The 18,468-nt window shown below is 35.4% G+C and overlaps 1 pseudogene; it reads right to left on the bottom strand.

The window, feature by feature from the left end:
* Positions 1 to 14,741: 14,741 nt before the first annotated feature.
* On the bottom strand, positions 14,742 to 15,198 carry LOC102897199 (annotated as a pseudogene).
* Between the last annotated feature and the right edge of the window lie 3,270 nt (positions 15,199 to 18,468).

The raw sequence follows: 18,468 nt of genomic DNA, 5'->3' as shown, positions 1-18,468 counted from the left end.
CTGTGACCCCGTCAAGTGGACTTGCTGATTTCTCCTCTGTGCCCTCACTCTACTTCATATCTGCCTCTACTGCTATGCTTCTTACCCTGTAGTATTTGTTTTCCTGTCTCAATGACAGGATCCTGGAGGGGAAGGGATTATGCCCATTTCTTTGTGTTGCCCTAGCCTCTCATGTTATGGGCTGAATTGGAGATAAGATCTTTAAAGAGGCGATTAAGTTAAAATGAAGTTATAAGAAGAGGAAGAGATACCAGAAAAGAAGGCACACAGAGCAAAGGCAGCGTGAGGACACAGCCAGAGTGCAGCCATATGCAAGGAAAGGAGACTGACCTCAGAAGAAACCAAATCTGCAACACCTTTTCTTGGATTTCCAGCCTCCAGAAGTGTGAAAATATAAATTTCTGTTGTTTAAACCCACCCCCATCTTTGGTATTTTGTTATGGTAGCCCTAGCAAACTCATATTGCTAGTACAAAGCATTTGCATATTTGTTGCTGCTAAAGATACAAGTAGATACATATTTATATTTATAATTTTACTTACGTTTATGTCTATATTTTAAAATAAAAGGGATTTGTCCAAGGCCACAGAGCAAATTGATATGAGAGTGAGATTTAACAAAAAAGAGCCATCTAGTCATCTGGATCCCAACCCCACTCTCAACTCCATATTGATTTTATTATATGATTCAACTTACATGATTTCTAATTTTAGTGAGGACCCTTCTAAGAAGTACAATGTGTTAGCTTTGACATCATAAACCACATAAACAAATTCTTACACTTTGGGAGATGCCTGATTCATTTAACTATATTAGGAGCAATTGAAGTAAAAACTAAATCAACAAAAATAAAGTGCATATGTGTGTGTGTGTACACATGCTCACAAACATGCACAAATGTGTGTGTGTGTGCACATGCTCACAAACATGCACAAATGTGTGTGTTTGTGCACCTACACAATCACACAATATGATTAAATTGACCAGAATCCTCACGGGCTCTTTTTTGGAACCGTGATCTCATTCATACTTTTAACATTTTTCTCCAACAAATTTGTGCTCTTTAAGCAGCGACTTGACAGGAGGTACATAAGGATATGGTAACCCTATAATAATAACAATAATAATAATAATAATAATAACAACAACAACAACAATAAAGATAGAAAATCAGCAAAGGCAGACATCTGAGTTCCTGGCTGGAAGCTAGGTCCAGAACAACCAAATGCCTGAGACTGGACTCACAAGTCAAACATGGAGACAAATGTGCCAAAAGAGATGGTGGGAGCCATCCAAACACGTTTAGGGATCTTCTCCCCGAAGCGCCACGGCCAGTTTCTGTGCTGCCCTTTCTCAGACTTCAAATGCGTTTTTAAGTCTTACTCTGCAAGCTGCTGAGGCTCAATAAGTATGTGTTGAATGGATGAATGAATCAAAGGGACTGATTTAACTGGGAACACACTTTAATGCTAATCATAGAAAAGGACGTGGGTTCACATACTAGCCCACAGTAGAGAAAGCAATTCAATTACCAACACTAACAGACAATAAACTCAGGCTAAAACATGGCAATTTTATGAGACACTTGGCTACAGCAACTTCGCTTCTCTTTTCTTGGTTTCTCCTTTCCCTTTCTACCCCCTATTGACTATTTGTAAGCACCACAGCATGGTATGCCGGCTTTTTAAATTTTTTCTGAATCTCCTCATCACTGTGTGGGCTATGGGAAACCTAAATTGGCTGATTAGTCATTTGTTTTTTTCTTTTCCCTTCCCATACAGTTGAATAACTCATATGGTCTACAGGCTGAGGAATTTGGCATGTGCAAACAACTGCACACACAATGAATGTGGAACTTACTTGTTTAGAAAGGGGAAGTAGAGTTGGGAAGAGGTTTAAAGCACTCCCTGGTGGTTGAGTAGGTCAGAGAATAAATATAACCATGATATTTCTGGGTCCCTGCAAACAGGGCAGAGGTATTCAGACCAGAGGATTAGCTAGTCTGTTAGTTAACACATGAAAATGCCTTCACAATTTTCCCTGCAGGAGGTTGGAGAAGGGGTAGGAAAGAGGGATTAGTTGGGAGGAAAAAGAACCATGAGGAAATAAAAATGATTTTTGGAAGCAAAGAGAGAGGACAAAGTCAGACGCATGTTGGAATCTGTCTTTCGGATGACTGAGGGTAGGATGGAGATTTGATCTATATTTAGTCCCCAAAGCTCAGAGCTGCATGGTAACCTTTGTTATGCCAGAGAGATTCATGTTGGACACCAGAACAAGGGCAAGAGAGGACAGTGGGAGAGAAGAATTACAGAAGAGGGACGAAGGCACACAGGGAGGGGGCTGCAGTGGGGGAGGGGGAGCTTTCTCTGTCCTTCCTTTGTGAATATACAGACAAGTCCATCAAACCCGAGGCAGGCTGCAGTGATGAGAAAGATACATAATATGATAAAGCTTGGTAGCAGGCATGTGTGATTGAACAGACCAATGAAGAGATAACATTTGAAAGCTTTACTGCTTGGAAAGCTGTTAGCAAGCTGGTGTCCCCTTCATCATGTTTAATTTTACTTTTACTACCCTTCATTTGCTTTGACGGGTTGATGTTGCCATGGTGCAGTTGGAATTCTCATAAAAGTGCTGTTACCCTTTCAAGATGGCCATTTTTTTCTAGGGTTTATACCACATTTTATAGTTATGTCAGAAGGTTTACTTGGTTTATGAATTCTCCAAGCTCTAAGATTGCTCTCAAAAAACTCTGGGTTGCCTTCGGTTCTTGCCGTTTAATTTGTGTTCTTTTAACAACAGTCACATCTTTGGGTGATGTCCTGACTTAATTAGAAATGCATTTTTTTGGTTCATGCAAGTAAACAAAGGGCACACAGAGAAACCAAGGCCCCCTTTTCTAGGTTATAAGCCCATGAATATATGTAACTGTCTGTGTGCTTCTGAATATTGTACTTGATGCATAAAATGGTCATAAATAACATAACTATGACAAACTATGAAATCTAATGATTAATATATAACCATAAAACTCGATGACTCCTTTATTTCCTTTCTAACAATTTAAGACTGGCAAACTGCATAAGAGGAAAACACCCTTTATTAAATCCTACTGAGCTCAGGCTATAGCTTATGAGTAAGGCTTTGAGTAGGTCTTCAACTTCATCAATTATTATAGTCTATTCATTTATTCAAAGTGATTTAATTAATCACCATGTCCATGTGTAAGAAATTTAAGAAAGTAGAGAAATTCAAGGCACTGTATACCACCACATTTGAGAGGTAACCCAAAATGAGAGCCAAAAGCCGCCTGTAATTGCAAGACAATGTGCTAAAATATGTTATGTAACATAATTTCAATGAATCAGAAAGTGTTTTTGTGTTAAGATTTGAGAAGAGACATCAGAAATGTATTACAAAATCTCTCTTTCGAGTTTATCATAATTCAAAAATACTTAGCCCATTCTTCCACATTGCCTTGCAAGATCTGACATGTCGACATGATTTTGGAAAGTGGCTAGCTAGCTATGGATGTTAATTTCCTAAGGTTGTTCTAACCAGTTACCACAAACTTAAGCAATGTAAATTGATTATCTTAGAGTCCTGGAGGTCAGAAGTCCAAAATAGGTCTCATTGGGCTAAAGATCACAGTGTCTTCAGGGTAGCATTCCTCTGGAGGCTCTGAGGGAGAATCTGTTTCCTCACCTTTCCAGATTCTGCAGGTTGCCTGCATTCTTTGGTTTGTGGCCCCCTTTCCTCCATCTTCAAAGCCAATAATGTCCCATGTCTCTGATCATATTTTGTAATCACATCTTCCCCTGTTTTTCTTCTGCTTCCCTCATTCACTTTTAAAGACCCTTATGATTTTACTTGACCCACCCAGATAATCCAAGAAAATCTCCCCATTTTAGGATCAGCTGATCAGCAACCTCAATTCCATCTGCAAACTTAATTCCTCTTTGCTATGTAAAATAACATATACTGATTTCTTGGATTGGGATGTGGAGATGTTCAGAGGTGCTTTATTCTACCTACCCCACTATCTATTAGAGTTAACAAGCATGTCAGAGGACCCCTGGAAGCAGCATGGAGAAGATTCTCACATTAAGTTGGAATTGGACTAAGAGACCAGAGGTCAGCTTTCCAGCACAGAAATTATATGCCACTTTAACATTGTACAAGGAACTGATTTTCTCTAACTTTAGCTTCCCCACTGATAAAATGGTGCGGTAATATTTACTACCAACAAGCAAGAGTTTTTAAAACTGCAGTGTTTGATTGCATATACATAAAGTGCTTATTTAACCTTTCTCTGACTATTTTACATTTTCATAGCTTTGAATTTTGCTATTAAAAATAACACTGCAATAAATATCCCTATATAGCTCTGGTTATTTTCCTATCCTTCTGGATAATTTCCAGATTGCAATCATGCTGGTGCAATCCAGTGGTGTGAACATTTTAAGTATCTCGCTACTTCCCAAAAAGGCAGCATAGGTACAAGTATATATCCTGGAGGGAGCACAAGACAGGGTGAATCAACCTGCTCATGCTTAGTCCTTCTCAGTTCCTGAGGCCTGTCATGAAATGTTTAATGACACACATTTTTATATACATCATGGTCACTAAATGCAAAGGAATCACTTTTTATGGTGCTCAACTAAAGAAATTTCAGAAAAGGAAAACCCTGTTGGAGTTATTACACAGAAAAATGGTCTAAAATGTCAAAGTTCAATGTGGTTTACAAAGTCCCCTATGATATTCATCATGTGGTCATTTTTATGCCACACAGCTTCCTCATACATACTGACATTAAAGTCTAACCTCTGTATGAAATATGGTTCACTTGTACCAATATATATTTGTGCCAGCAATGTACATTTAATGCATTTATTCAACCAGTATTTATTGGTTGATTTATTGCTTAAGTCAACTATGTGCTATGGTCCATTTTAGGCTCTTGGGATATATTAGTAAACCAATGATTTCTGTCCTCACGGGGCTTATATTCCAGTAGAATAGATGTGGCTACTATTAAATACTACTGATTGATGAGGCATTTTTAAAACAAAGTTAATTTTGACTAACCCTGATGTTTTCTGTGGCCCAACTTGACTCATAAATAAGAGAACCTAGGTGGATAACTTATTCTTAAATTACATCCTACCAACGTCCATTGTCTCAGCCATCCTTTTAGCTGAGAGTAGTAATTTTAATTGTTTTCATCTGCTCAACATCACTCTTTTAGGGAAATGCTTCTCTCACATCACATGTGGTCTGGTGGGACCGGCAAGCATAAGACTTTCCCTTTGACTACAAGTAGGATGATAATCTAGGTGAACTAATCAGAATCTCTCACCTATGGATTTAAATATTGGCTTAATCAGAAAAGGCAGACGGGAATGTAAGATACTTGGTGCCATACTGCATGCAATATGGAAGGCCCTAGAGAGATGAACTCACTGCTATAAACCCTGAAGAGGGCTTAGTTTCTTCTCTTTTAGTGGCCTAGTTATTTTTCTATTGCTTTTAGCCTGTGAGCCCCATTATTCTTCTAATAAATTCCTTCCTTCCTCAGATCATCATTTTGAGCTTGAGCTAGGCAGAACCAGTTTCTGTTGCTTAGAACAGAGAACCCTAACATATAGACCCTGGATACAAATAGCTGACTATATTGATCATAAGAAATCCAGCAAGGTTTTGGTTAGTATTTCTTTTGATGGACCCAAAATAAAACCATGTAATAACAAAGAGTAGAGAACTTATTCCCCACCTAATGCAAACTTCTTGCTTTTCAGGTAAAGAAATTTAGGACCAACTTGGAGAAGTGATTTGCTCAAGTTGCCTCAGGGATTTATTGGTAAATTCAGAACAGTTATATACACTTAGGTCACACAAGTATCTAAAACAACCACTGAATGAATTAAGGAGTAGATCCTACTTCAGTCAAACCTTGACTGAAGTCTTATGAGAGACCCTCCACTCAATGACCTCGCTAAACCATGCCCAGATTCCTGACTCAAAAATCTGTGTGATAAAAATTCTGTATATTTTCAGCCACTAAATTTTGTGGTGTTTTATTATATAATAATAGATTATTAACACAGTCCTTTGTGAAGTGATATTTTTTACCTTCCTGGGAGATTAAAGCTGTCTTATCATGGTTTCATAGGAAAGTAAGTTGGGCTATAGATTTGGAACACTCTCAGGCTAATAGCCCTGTACAAAGTGGCAAGGAGTGTTTTATGTCTGTCAGGGCCAACCAGCTGTAAGGTAACTAAGGGTTTTAAAATGGGGAATTGGGATATGTAACCTTTCCATTGTCCTCATGCAGGGTTTACTACAACTTAGAAGGAAATTCTACAAGAAAGAAAAGTAAGAATCAAGTGGCACTAGTAGGGAAGAGAATTTTTTTGAGGTATAGTTGGTCTCACCAGTGTGCTTAATTGCACATTTTTATTTAGTTTCAGCCAACTGGCAGTTAAACACCATTTTAATTATGTTAGCACTGGAGAAGAAGAGTATTTAGTTTGAGTTTCTTGTTCCAACTTCCTTTCTTAATTGCCTTTTCATTCAAGCTGAAGACTTATGGTGGCAGCCACAGCCCAGTTGGAAAACAATTCATTGTATCAGTGACTGGGCCTCATAACAGAGCACCTTAATAAGACCAAGTTCTGTACTTCCTGACTCCCCAAGATGGATTATGTTCATAGTCCATTATTTGAACGAGGGTACCTGACTTATGGCAAATCTATCTGAAACAGCATTGTAGAACTGTATTTTATCTTTAAGAAATGTATTTTATAAAAGTAAGATATTTACTTCTGTTGCAGGAAGAAATTTAAGCAGAAAAATTTCTCTCTAATGTTTGTTGAATCATATGAGAATGATGAGGGAGAACAGGGTGATACATCAACCAACTAACTTAAAAAACTCAGTTGTATTTTTATTTCATGAAGAAAGCCTGAGCTAAGGGTGCCCTATGGTATTGCATGAAATACTTTTCTTCTTTTACCAAGTCATGCATATCACCCAGGAATTCACAAGGGTAGCATCTCTGTTCCCTATTACTTAAATTTGCACAAGCATGCTATCAATTCTTTGCTTTCCTTCCTCTTTAGGGCTTGTGAATGGAGTCGAAATTTACAGTCTTTGAAGACAGCAATCTTTGTTTGGAATCATTGGATCACAGACTGTAAGAACCAGAAGGGACCTCTAAGGTTATCTGGTCCAACCCGCTTATTTTATAAGTGAGGTAACCAAGGCCCTTTGGTGAAAGATTCTGTCTGTGACTGATGTTTTTGATGACACTTGGAACCCTGAACCAAAAAGGACCAAGATCAGGTTTCACAAAGAGCAAGGAAATTACAGACACAGGTAAAGAGTTTTAACTTCCTTTTAGTTAGGTTTTTCTTCTTATTTGAAGGATGTTAGAACGTGAATAGAGGGCCAAAGGTGCACAGACTATGGTGGCAGAGCACTGGATCCTCAGCGTGGCTCTCCAACTCTGTGACCTTGGAAAAGTCTCTTCGTCCATCAATTTCTGCATTGGTAAACAAGGAGATATACAATAAGACCAACCAAGTGGGCTATAGTGAAGATGACATGCATAACTGCAAGTAACGCTCTTAGCACAGGGCCTGACTCCGAGCAAGTGCTCCTAAAATGGTTGGAATCATTATTCTTAGCTCCTGTTAGTATTATACCATCCTGATGCTCCTGATCCTTGCTGACAGCAAATCGTTTGGTGGCCTCAGTTTGGACGTACGTAAATTGAAGGGATGTCAGTATTAAGACTCTTTTCGTCTTGGGTTGTACTCTTCTGCTGACCTCAGTTTGGAAGTTATCTCCTCAGCTTTGAATGGCCTCTTCCATTAGCTCCCACCCTGGCTGTCTATGTGCCTCTGAACCAGAAGTGATGTGAGAGTCAAGTTCATAGTTGACCTTTCTCTGTTTTTCCCTTGGACCTAATAAAATGTCTTCAACTAATAGATGCCCATATTAAATAAACACTTTGCTATTGAAGTTTTATGATTTCTAGAGAAAAAACAAGCTTGATAGATTCATACAGAAATAGAAGATCCTAGCTAAATAGATAGCAGCAGAGAATAATACACTATGAAGCTCCCCAGAGATCTCATGATTAGTGCCAGTAGTTCAGGGAGTACTGGGCTATCAGGGTACATGAGGCTATTGGAAAGCTGGTAGGAGGAATATGAAATAATTGGACCAAAACATCAATTTAAAAGAGATTGAATAGGAAGAGCAGTGTTAATGCAAGAGGGAGTCTACAGTGGGAGGTTAGGCTACATCTAGTGGTAGAAAGGGATTCACACATATTTACTACTTATGCCCATGGCAAAAGAAGAAATGATGCCTTAGTTAATTTTTCTAAAGTATTTGAATTGTAGCTTTAAGCATGAAGCTCTAGTTACCAAACATAGTGTGCTCTAGGGAGTAGCCCTGGAGTTTTTTCTCCCCTTTTTTTTTTTTTTGCCTTCTACAGAGTTTCCATGACAGGCAAAGGCTTTGGAGACGACAAAGTGCAGTGGTTTGTTCACTCAAATGGACTGTCCCCTGTTGTCAAGGCTTAAATTTTAAATCATTCTGGCTGCTCGGTGTGGAATCCGACAAAGAATCTTTGTCAGGGAAAGGTCAGATGCAGTTAGTAACACAGAGTGACAACTGTACTTCAAAAAACAATTGCCCTCTCTCATACCTGCAACCTTCACAGGAGTCTTTGCTGACAATCTCTTTATTCCTATATATTGTCAGCAAAATATTTAACAGGATCTTGTTGTCCATCTTGGCTCTCTCAGAAGTGTGGACTGGGAGAGTGCAGTGTAACTGGGGAGAATAAAGGATACAAAGAACATTTTAATTTCTGGCTGAGACAATTCAATGACAAGTCAGTGAACATTTAACTTTTTTTTCCCTAGCAAGAGTGAGGCAACTCTGAATCACAATCATGAAGTTTTACAGCTAGAAAGAGTTCAGCCCCTGTCCCCCGCACCCCACAGAAGCCTCAAAGAACCCCAGGATTCTTGGACCCTATGGCCAGTATCGTGCCCATTCTCCATCATTCCATCTGTCAAAGTCTGAGTCAGTAAAGGGAGCTCTTGGTTTCTGGTGACCTCAGGCCAGATCAACCAACAGGCTGCTGTGATTTCTTAACACTTTGTATCCTGGCACTCCTTGATGTCCTCTGCCACCATGAGGTTTAATTATTCCTGAATGGATAAATTAATGTATTTCTCTAGACTTGCAGGACTAGGTCAAAATGAGCAAAACTGCAAGGCTATTTTGTTCTATAGATGAAGGAGAAGTGCCAGAGCTAATCCTTCCCAAACAATCCAGGTATAGGAGAAAGGCAGTGATGCCAAATCTCGCAGCCTTCTGTGAGTATGAGTTATGTATCTTGCTCTAGCAAAGCAAGATTTCAAAAACAGAGGGGCAAACTGTTGACAACCTCCATTTTAAATATGTGTGTGGGGGGGGAGGGGTGTGTGTGTACAAATGAGCATGCTCATGTTTCCAAAGCCGTCATAACTCTGTATACGGAGAGATGAAGAAGACAAAAGCAGTGAAAGGAGAAATGACACGTGGACTGTTGGCAGCCAGTACTTAAATCAAGTAATCACCATGAATTACCAATTGCTAATCTGGATGCTAGTATAAGTCAAGCCACTCTTCTCAGGTGAGGAGAGGGCTTCTGTATCAATCTGTGTTTTCTCACCGTGCTATACTACCATGACCCCTGAACCAGGTCAGCCCTATCCCGGTTTGATTTTATAGAAAGCTCTTTCTCCAGAATGGTGGTGCCTGTGGAGAGAAGGGATTCTGCTCTGGAGAGCACGTTGAGACCAAAAGAAGCTGTGACATGTGATAAAATGATGAGCTCCCTGGGGAAATCTCTACAGGCTTGGCACTAGCTCTGTGATTAGTCGTGTCCTCATTGGGGGATGCGCAATGCCTTTTCCAGCATCTTGGAAGGAATAATGTATGATTTAGATATTACTCTGCTATTGACATGCTGGCATTTCAGCTTTAACAATTTTTAAAGAAATAAGTAGGAGTTTACAGTGCTGGGTACTTAATAATCCTGGAAGACAGCTGAGAGTGGCTGCATGAATGCATATTACATTTTATCCCAGTCTTCCCTACATCATTAAACATACCTTAGGCACAAAGTGTAGAGATTTGCACCCTACCTACACTCAGAAAATAATTGCCGATGAGGTGGATTTTCAATAGATGGGATTTGAAATTTCAAGTCAGACCCAGCTCCCCTACCCTGATTTCTTTCTGACGATTGGAACTTTTTTCTTGCTCTTTTGTGTTACATAGAGATGATCTGTTTCATAGCAATTCAGTGTCAGGGACCATAATTTGACCTGAGTTTTCTTTAGATCTATATAATAAAAATTCTTGCCAAAAATAATTTTATCTCTGTTTTATCCATTTGAGTTTAGACACAGACACCACAGACAAATCTGAGTTTTTAAACCACTTTTTGGAGATGTCCTCAGTCATCACCTCTAATAATATGCTCATTCTCTAAATGAGTCTTTATCACTTCAGGTCAATGACAGAATTTTTTTTTAACTTCCAGGGCAGAGGGGTACTGAATGAAAACAAACAAACAAACAAACAAATGCTGAGTTAAGGTAGACTAGAAAAGTTTGCAGCTAGATGCAAAGAAAGATTTTCCTGTTTATAATATTTTGGTACTGTGATAAGATAATTTTTAATTTGACTTTTTAGAAAAATGACCTAGTTCGTGTTTATAAAGTTTAGATTCTTACTTTTTATACATTAATGATTACTTGTTTGCTTTTTAAATCATAAACACTGAGACAAAAGAAAAGAAAAGAAAAGAAAAGAAAAGAAAAGAAAAGAAAAGAAAAGAAAAGAAAAGAAAAGAAAGAAAAGAAACCTTACAAGAAAACCTACATAAGATAGAAAATGTAGTAAACCAGCAGTATGATCATTGCTCTCTACACTGTACACATGGCATAGCTGATTTTGTGGGACTCAGTCTGAAGTGTTGTAAGTTAATGTTTCAGAGAAAGAAAGGAAAGTTCTAAGATTCCTAGGAGGTACCTGCTCATGAGACAGAAGTGTTTAGGAATAGCATGGGTGTGGAAAGAAATGAGATGCTCAAAGGCAATGCCCATGTACATATGATTTGCCTTCCTAGGAGAAAGAAACAGAACAAGCTTGAGTTGATGATATTATTAAGGCTGGGACCCTGAACAAGGGAAGAGAAGATGAAAAGGTCAAAAAATATTGTGTGCACACACACTATCAGAGCTGAATTGCGATCCTCCCAAATTTGTATGTTGAAGTCCAGATCACCAGTACCTCAGAATGTGATTGTATTTGGAAATTGGGCCTTTAAAGAAGTAATTATGATTAAATGAGTTCATACGATGGGCTCTAATATACTATGATTGGTGTCCTTATAAGAAGAGAGAACTAGAACACAGACACACACAGAGGAAAGACTATATGAAAATACAGGGAGAAGATGACCACTTGAAAGTCAAAGACAAAGGCCTCAGAAGAAAAAAAAAACTCTGCTAACATCTTGAGCTTGGACCTCTAGCTTCCAGACCTGTGTGAAAATAAATTTCTGTTGTTTCAGCTACTCAGTCTGTAGCATTTATTAGGGCAGCCTTAGCAAACTAATACACACACAATTTTTAAAAATTTTAAACAAAAGTGGATCAAAGTATAAAACTTTGCAATTTATTTTTGCTTTTCATATTTTTATTATTATAAAAATTTCAAACATTCAGTAAAGAAAGATAATTCTATGTACCTACTGTTAAGATTTAACAAATCTTAACATTTTGTTGTTTTTGCTTTAAATATTTCTTAAGGAACAAAAACATTTCAGACACAATTGAAACGCCTTTGGTATCTCACCCAAATCCTAGTCTTCTTCCCAACCTAGAGATTACATGGTCAGGAAGTTTTACATATCTGTCTCATGTATATTTTTGAAATTTTAATACATATATTTGGATCCATAAAATCCATACTATTGTTTTATATGTTTTAAAATTTTATGTTAATGGCATCCTACTGTATAGAAAATTCCATAACTTGTCTTTGAACTAAGCACCCACTTTTACAGTGTATCCATATTGACACATTTGTCTGTAGCTGATTCATTTCATCTGCTGTATAACATGCCATTACAAGGATATACCATGTTTATTCTTATTTACTTACTGATGGACTTTTGGGACATCTTTAGTTTATTGTTATTAACAAATAATGCTTCAATGATTATTTTTGAACATGTCTCCACGTGTGTATATGGAAGAGTTTATCTGGTGAGTATACTTAGTAGGATTATCAAAATACTTTTCAAAGTCATTAAACTAATTTGGCTCCCACTAGCACTGTACATGAGTTATTTATTTCTTCTCGCCAACACTTCATTTTGTCAAACTTCTAGATCTGATGATTGTAAAATATCTCAGTTTTAAAATTTGCATCCTCCTGATTATTCATAAGGATGCATATCTTTTTTACAGGTATTGGATACCTTGTTTTTTCCTCTTTAAATTGCTTATTGTTACCACAGTAAGGTTGAGTAGCTTTTTCTTATTGATGTGTAGGAGTCCTGTGTATAGTCTGAATTCTAAAATTTTGTCAGTTATATATGTTGCAAGTATCTTCTTCCTGTTTGTGGCTTATCTTTTCACTTTTTTTTTTTAATGGTGACTTAGGTTAAACAAAAGATTTTAATGCAGTCAAATGTATCAATCTTCTTTATAATCTGTACTTTTCTGTGTCTTAGTTAGATTATCCTTCTATAATCCTATCAAGATATTTTTCTATGCTTTTACCAAAATGCTTTAAAGTTTTGATTTTCATTCCTTTAATCATTAGAAAAAATACATAAAGAGCGAGATAAGGACCTGATTTTATTTGTTTCTATGTGACTAACCAGTTACCTCAACCTTTATTAACAGTGAGATTTTTTTCTGTATTGGCACACCCATCACACACCAAGTTCCTACATTTATTTGTGGCTGTAGTGCTGGGCTACTTGTACCTATTGTACTACAGTGTCTTAACAATTATGACTTTAATAAGATATTACTTGATAGGCAAGTTCCCCCTCATTCTATTTTCAAAATTAGCTTGAAATTGATTGAAATTGCATGTCATTTATACATAATTTTAGAGAAAATAAAAATTTGAGAATATTGAAACTTCTCACAAATAAACACATTATATATCCTCTTTGATTTAGGTATTTTTCAGTCCCATTGGTAAATGTATTTTTTTATCCATGATGCTCTAAAGGTGTTGTTGTTGTTGGGAATTATATTTTTAAATTGTATTTTTTAATTGGTTATTGTCTACATGTAGAAATATTACTTTTTTATGTTGATCTTCTATTTAACAATTTCATTATTTCTAAAACTTTGTAGATTCTCTTGGACTTTTTAATGTACAAAATAATATTCTCACAACAGAGTTTTCCCTTTTCTTTCCAATTCTTACACTTTTTGTCTTTTTTTCTTCTCTTTTTGTGTTGGTTAGAAACTTCAATAAAATGTTCATTAGAAGCAGTGATAGCAGGAATCCAAAATGTGTTCCAAACTTTAAAGGTTTCTAAAGTTTTACCACTAAGTTTTTTCAGTAGGTTTTTAAAAAATCATATTTTATCAGATTAAGAAAGGATTTCTTTATTTTGCATTTTGATAAAATCCATGAGTGTTAAGTTTTATTTCATTTCTTTGTGTGTTTATTAAAATGACCATATTACCTTCTCTTTACTCTTTTAATCTCATTACCTACATAGAGATTTTCTTGATATAAAATTTTCTTTGCTTCATTTAACATACATGATATATAGGTTTCTTAATATATGTATTGCTCTTAATAAATATGACATTATTTATTATATATTTAATACTTAAATATAATATTTAGATACTTAATATATTTAATGGTAATATAAAATACATATTCTACCATAATGAACTATGCTTGCATAGTTTTCTTAAGTAAATAAGCAGATAAGCCATATACATCTCATATATTAATTTTCTATTCATACTACTGTATTTAATATAAATACTTCATAACATATATGAAGTATTTAATATTTAATACAATGGTGACATGCAATTAATAATATTATATATAAGATTGTTGCATCTATAAGGTTTATAGATAAAAACTGGTCTATAATTTTATTTTCTTGACCTATTCATGTCTGATTATATTATCCAAGTTCCACTAACCTTGGAGAGTGAATAGGAAAATTTTTCTTTTATTATCTGAAAAAAATTATAAGATAATGTTTCATGAAAAATAACAAATTTCCTATAACACTGTTTTGTTGTTGTTGAGGGAAGGAAGAGTTCTAAAAATTGATTCACTTTCTGGTTATTGATTTATTCAGATTTTCAAGTTTTCTTGAGGTAATTATAGTAATCTGTAATTTTCTAGGCTGTTGTCTATTTTGTCGACATTTTTCAGATTTATTATTATAATTATTCATCACATTTTTCAATGATTTTTTATTTCTAGAGTATTTAAACTTCAGCCTTTTTTTTTTTTCAAGTAGACCAAGAATCTTGCCCAAACTCCATTATTTATAATGTGTATATACCACACTTTGGCCTCTCCTCAGTCCAATCAAAAATCAGCATAAAGAAACATAAGTGAAAAAATCTTATATTTAGAATTATCCAGCTGGACTCAGTTTAGATGATCCCATTTTTGTTGGCAACATCCAAAGCATCATAATCAGGAGCAAACCAAACATATGCCTTCTTCTCTCCATCAGGCCTGATCAGGGTGTTGACTTTGGCCACGTCAGTGTCATAGAGCTTCTTCACAGCCTGTTTGACCTGGTGCTTGCTGGCCTGGTCATTCACAATGAACAAGTGTGTTGGTGTCTTCTATCTTCTTCATGGCTGACTCTGCAATCAGGGGAAACTTGATGAAGGCATAGTGTTCAAGCTTGTTTGGGAGTGGGACACTCTTCCGAGGATATTTGGGTTGCCTTTGGAGCTGCAGTGTCGTGGGCCATCGGAATGTGGGTGACTTGCGTATCTTTTTTCTTTTTTTATTCAGCACTGCTTTCTTTGCCTTCAAAGCCTTAGCTTTGGCTTTGGCTTTGGGAGAGGCAGGGGCTTCCTTTTTCACGTTTGGTGCCATCTTTGTGAAAAGGCAACTTCAGTCTTTTTTTACTGATATTATTTATTTTTCTCTTCCTGATCTTTGTAACCTAAGATTTGTCTTTTTTATGGATCTCTTTAAAAAAAAAAAAAGATTTTCAGGTTATTGTGCTTACTGTCACTTCATTGTTCTTTATTTTATTTACTGCTTCTAACTTTATTTTGTTCATTTCACTTACTTTGATCTTTGATGTACACTCATAATTTGTTTTGTCTTTTTTTACATAGTTGCAGTATTACCTCTTATTTTCAGTATCTTTTTATTTTAAAATATCTTTATATGTGGACATAAATTTACCTCTGGTTAATACTTTTGCTGCATCTCACAAGCTTTTACATGCAATATTTTTACTGGGATTCTAAATGTGTCATAAATTTCTTTGTGGTTTCTTCTATAATTGAAGTATCAAAGACAAGAATACTCTTCCATATTCATGTTTGCTCTTTATTGTCTTTTATTTTTATATCTAATTTTATTTTACTGTGGTTGGAGAAGGTACTGTGCATGTTATAGGTAATTTTAAATGTGTTGAGTTGTTCTTTTCGTGTTTCAGAGTTCTAGTAGATCAAACAGAGTTTGAGGGGAGAAAGGTAGGTGAATATGTTAATAGCTAGTTAAAACATGATCATTTGCTCCCATGTTCAGGTGATAGATATAAAAATAATTTAGAATTGCATTTCCATGCCTAAACTGTTTAAAAATGCTTAACTATAATTTTAAAATAATCTGTAAATTCGGTGAGGAAAGAAGAATGAACAGAAGGCAGGGAACAATGTAAACAAGATGTACAGGAAAAAAATAGTGAAATAAGATGGCAAACATAAGGGCAAATACCTTAAGAGTCAAGACATATACAGACTAAATGTAGTTATTTAAAAAAGTGACCATCTGACTGCATGAAAAAAAAAACAATTATAAGCTAACATCATAAAAAAAGATGCAGAAAAGTTAAATACAACAATTTGGACAAAAGATAAATCAGGAGAATATCACTAAAAGGAAACAAAATCAATATCAACAACATATAATTTAACATAAAAATGTGATTAGAAATACAAAGACTACAGATAGAAGCAGCAATTAATTAAGACTATATAAAACTTATGAACTCATATGTACACAACTATAACACAAGCAATCTTAGTGGAATATTTCATACAATTTTCTCAAAAAATGTAGCAAGTCATGAACATTTTCTTATGTCAGTTAGATCTTCGATTTCATTTTTATGTCTTTATACTCTTTCTTGACTACATGAGCAATGAAGTTTAATGACTTCTTTTTGTTGGATAGTCTTGCAATAGACATACTTCTTATACTACTTTGTTTTATGTTCCTATAGATTCGAATTTCCATCTTGTATCATTTTCTTTCAGTCTGAAGAACACACTTATAACATTGTTACAGTACAGGTCTGCTGTTGACAAATTCTTTCAGATTTTGTTTGTCTAACAATTTTAACCTCATTTTTGTAGGATATTTTTACTAGATATATATTTCTTGATTTCAGCACTTTAAAGCTAACATTCTATCATTTTCTGGTCTTTAATTTTTCTAAAACATCAATGTTAATTCATGTTATTATTTCTCTGCGTGTAAACATGTAAAGGTGCTTTTCTCTTTATGCTTTCAACTCTCCCTTGAAATTTTATTCTGCAATTTTACTATGTTGTGTTTAGGGGTATGTGCGTGCATGTGTGTGTGTGTGTGTGTGTGTGTGTGTGTGTGTGTGTGTGTTTATCTTGTTTGAGGTTTTCTGAGTTTTTTGAATATTGGAAAAAACTCCTATTACATATACTTTCAGCTATATGATATTGTCCCACAGGTCACTGATATACTATTCACTTTACCTGAACTCTTTTTTCTTCGTTTTTAAGTTTGGATAATTCCTATTTATATATTTGCTTTGATTCTTTCTTCTGTGATCTCTAGTTTGCTGTTAAGCACACCTGTTTCTTTCCATTTTAGTATTTTTTTTTCAGATCTAGACTTTCCATTTGTTTTATTCTCTATAGTTTTCAGTTCTCCGAATATATTTCCTAACCATTTAAGAAGACTATATTTTCCTTTACTTTCTTGAACATATGTTTTGTTAGTTCTTTGAAAATATTTGTAATAGCTTCTTCAAAGTTTCTGTCCACTAAATTTAACATCTGGGCTGACTTGGGTCTGTTTCATGAGTATCTATTTTTCCTTGACTATAGGCCATGTCTTTCTTATTTATTTCCATGTCTAATAGATTTTTATTCTCTAATGGATATTGTTAATGATACCTTGCAGAGACTGTAGATCGTGTTATATTCCTGTGAAGTAGGTTAATTTTTGTTCAAGTATACAATTCAGTTATGGGTTGATTAACTTGAATTCGTGTAGGCTTGGTTTTACACTTTCTTAAGACGGATTTGTGAAATTCCTAAACTTTTTCTTAAGCTTTATTTAAACTTGTAAGGATTTATCTACCAAACTCTGTCCTCTCTATGGATTTGTCAGGTCTTGGTTTTTAGGGTTTGTTAAGGAGGCTCTCGACTAGGCTTTCTAGAGTAAGTCCCGAAAGATTAGAATGATTGCATTATAGTGTATACAGAATATTAGCTTTAGAAGATAGTTCTAAATACGTAATTTACCAAATATTTTCTTCTCATTTTAGTAGAACCTATTTTTTGGAAATCTTCAAATAATATTGTATTGTGCAAGGACAGCCTAAGTCTCAGTCACAAACTTTCAGGGAGTCTCCAGACATAAGATATCTCAGTTCTGCATTCTCTCCAACACCCGATATTATCAGTTGTTTTAATTTTAGCCACTCCCATGGATTACGTAATAGTATCTCATTATAGTTTTATTTTGCATCTTTCTGTTGACTAATGATATTGAGCATGTTTTTATATGTTCATTGGTTCTAACAATTTATTTATTTTATAAATATGGAATAAAAATGTAGAGATGTAAGTCTATACTAACTTCTGAAAAAAGGATTCCTTTCCCTTCCAGGGCAGGAAGAGTGGAGTTTAAAGCAATGATTTCTCTTAGGTGTTTCTTTGTCTCCTCTGACTGTAATCCTGTCATTAGAAGTGTACATCTTCCTCCAGGTCTATCTCCAGTCTTAGTCTGTTGGAGAACTCCTCTTCCCAGACCTCTCTCTGTTAGGATCTTATCACCTCTGTAGATGGTACTCAATGGTAGAATTCTTTTTTTTTTTTTCAATTCAAATATTTAGGGAACTTTATTTTCTTTACTCTTATTTTAAAG

Source organism: Pteropus alecto, unplaced genomic scaffold (genome assembly GCF_000325575.1).
Source record: "Pteropus alecto unplaced genomic scaffold, ASM32557v1 scaffold155, whole genome shotgun sequence".
NCBI lineage: Eukaryota > Metazoa > Chordata > Mammalia > Chiroptera > Pteropodidae > Pteropus > Pteropus alecto.
This window is presented reverse-complemented; position numbering and strand designations above follow the sequence as displayed.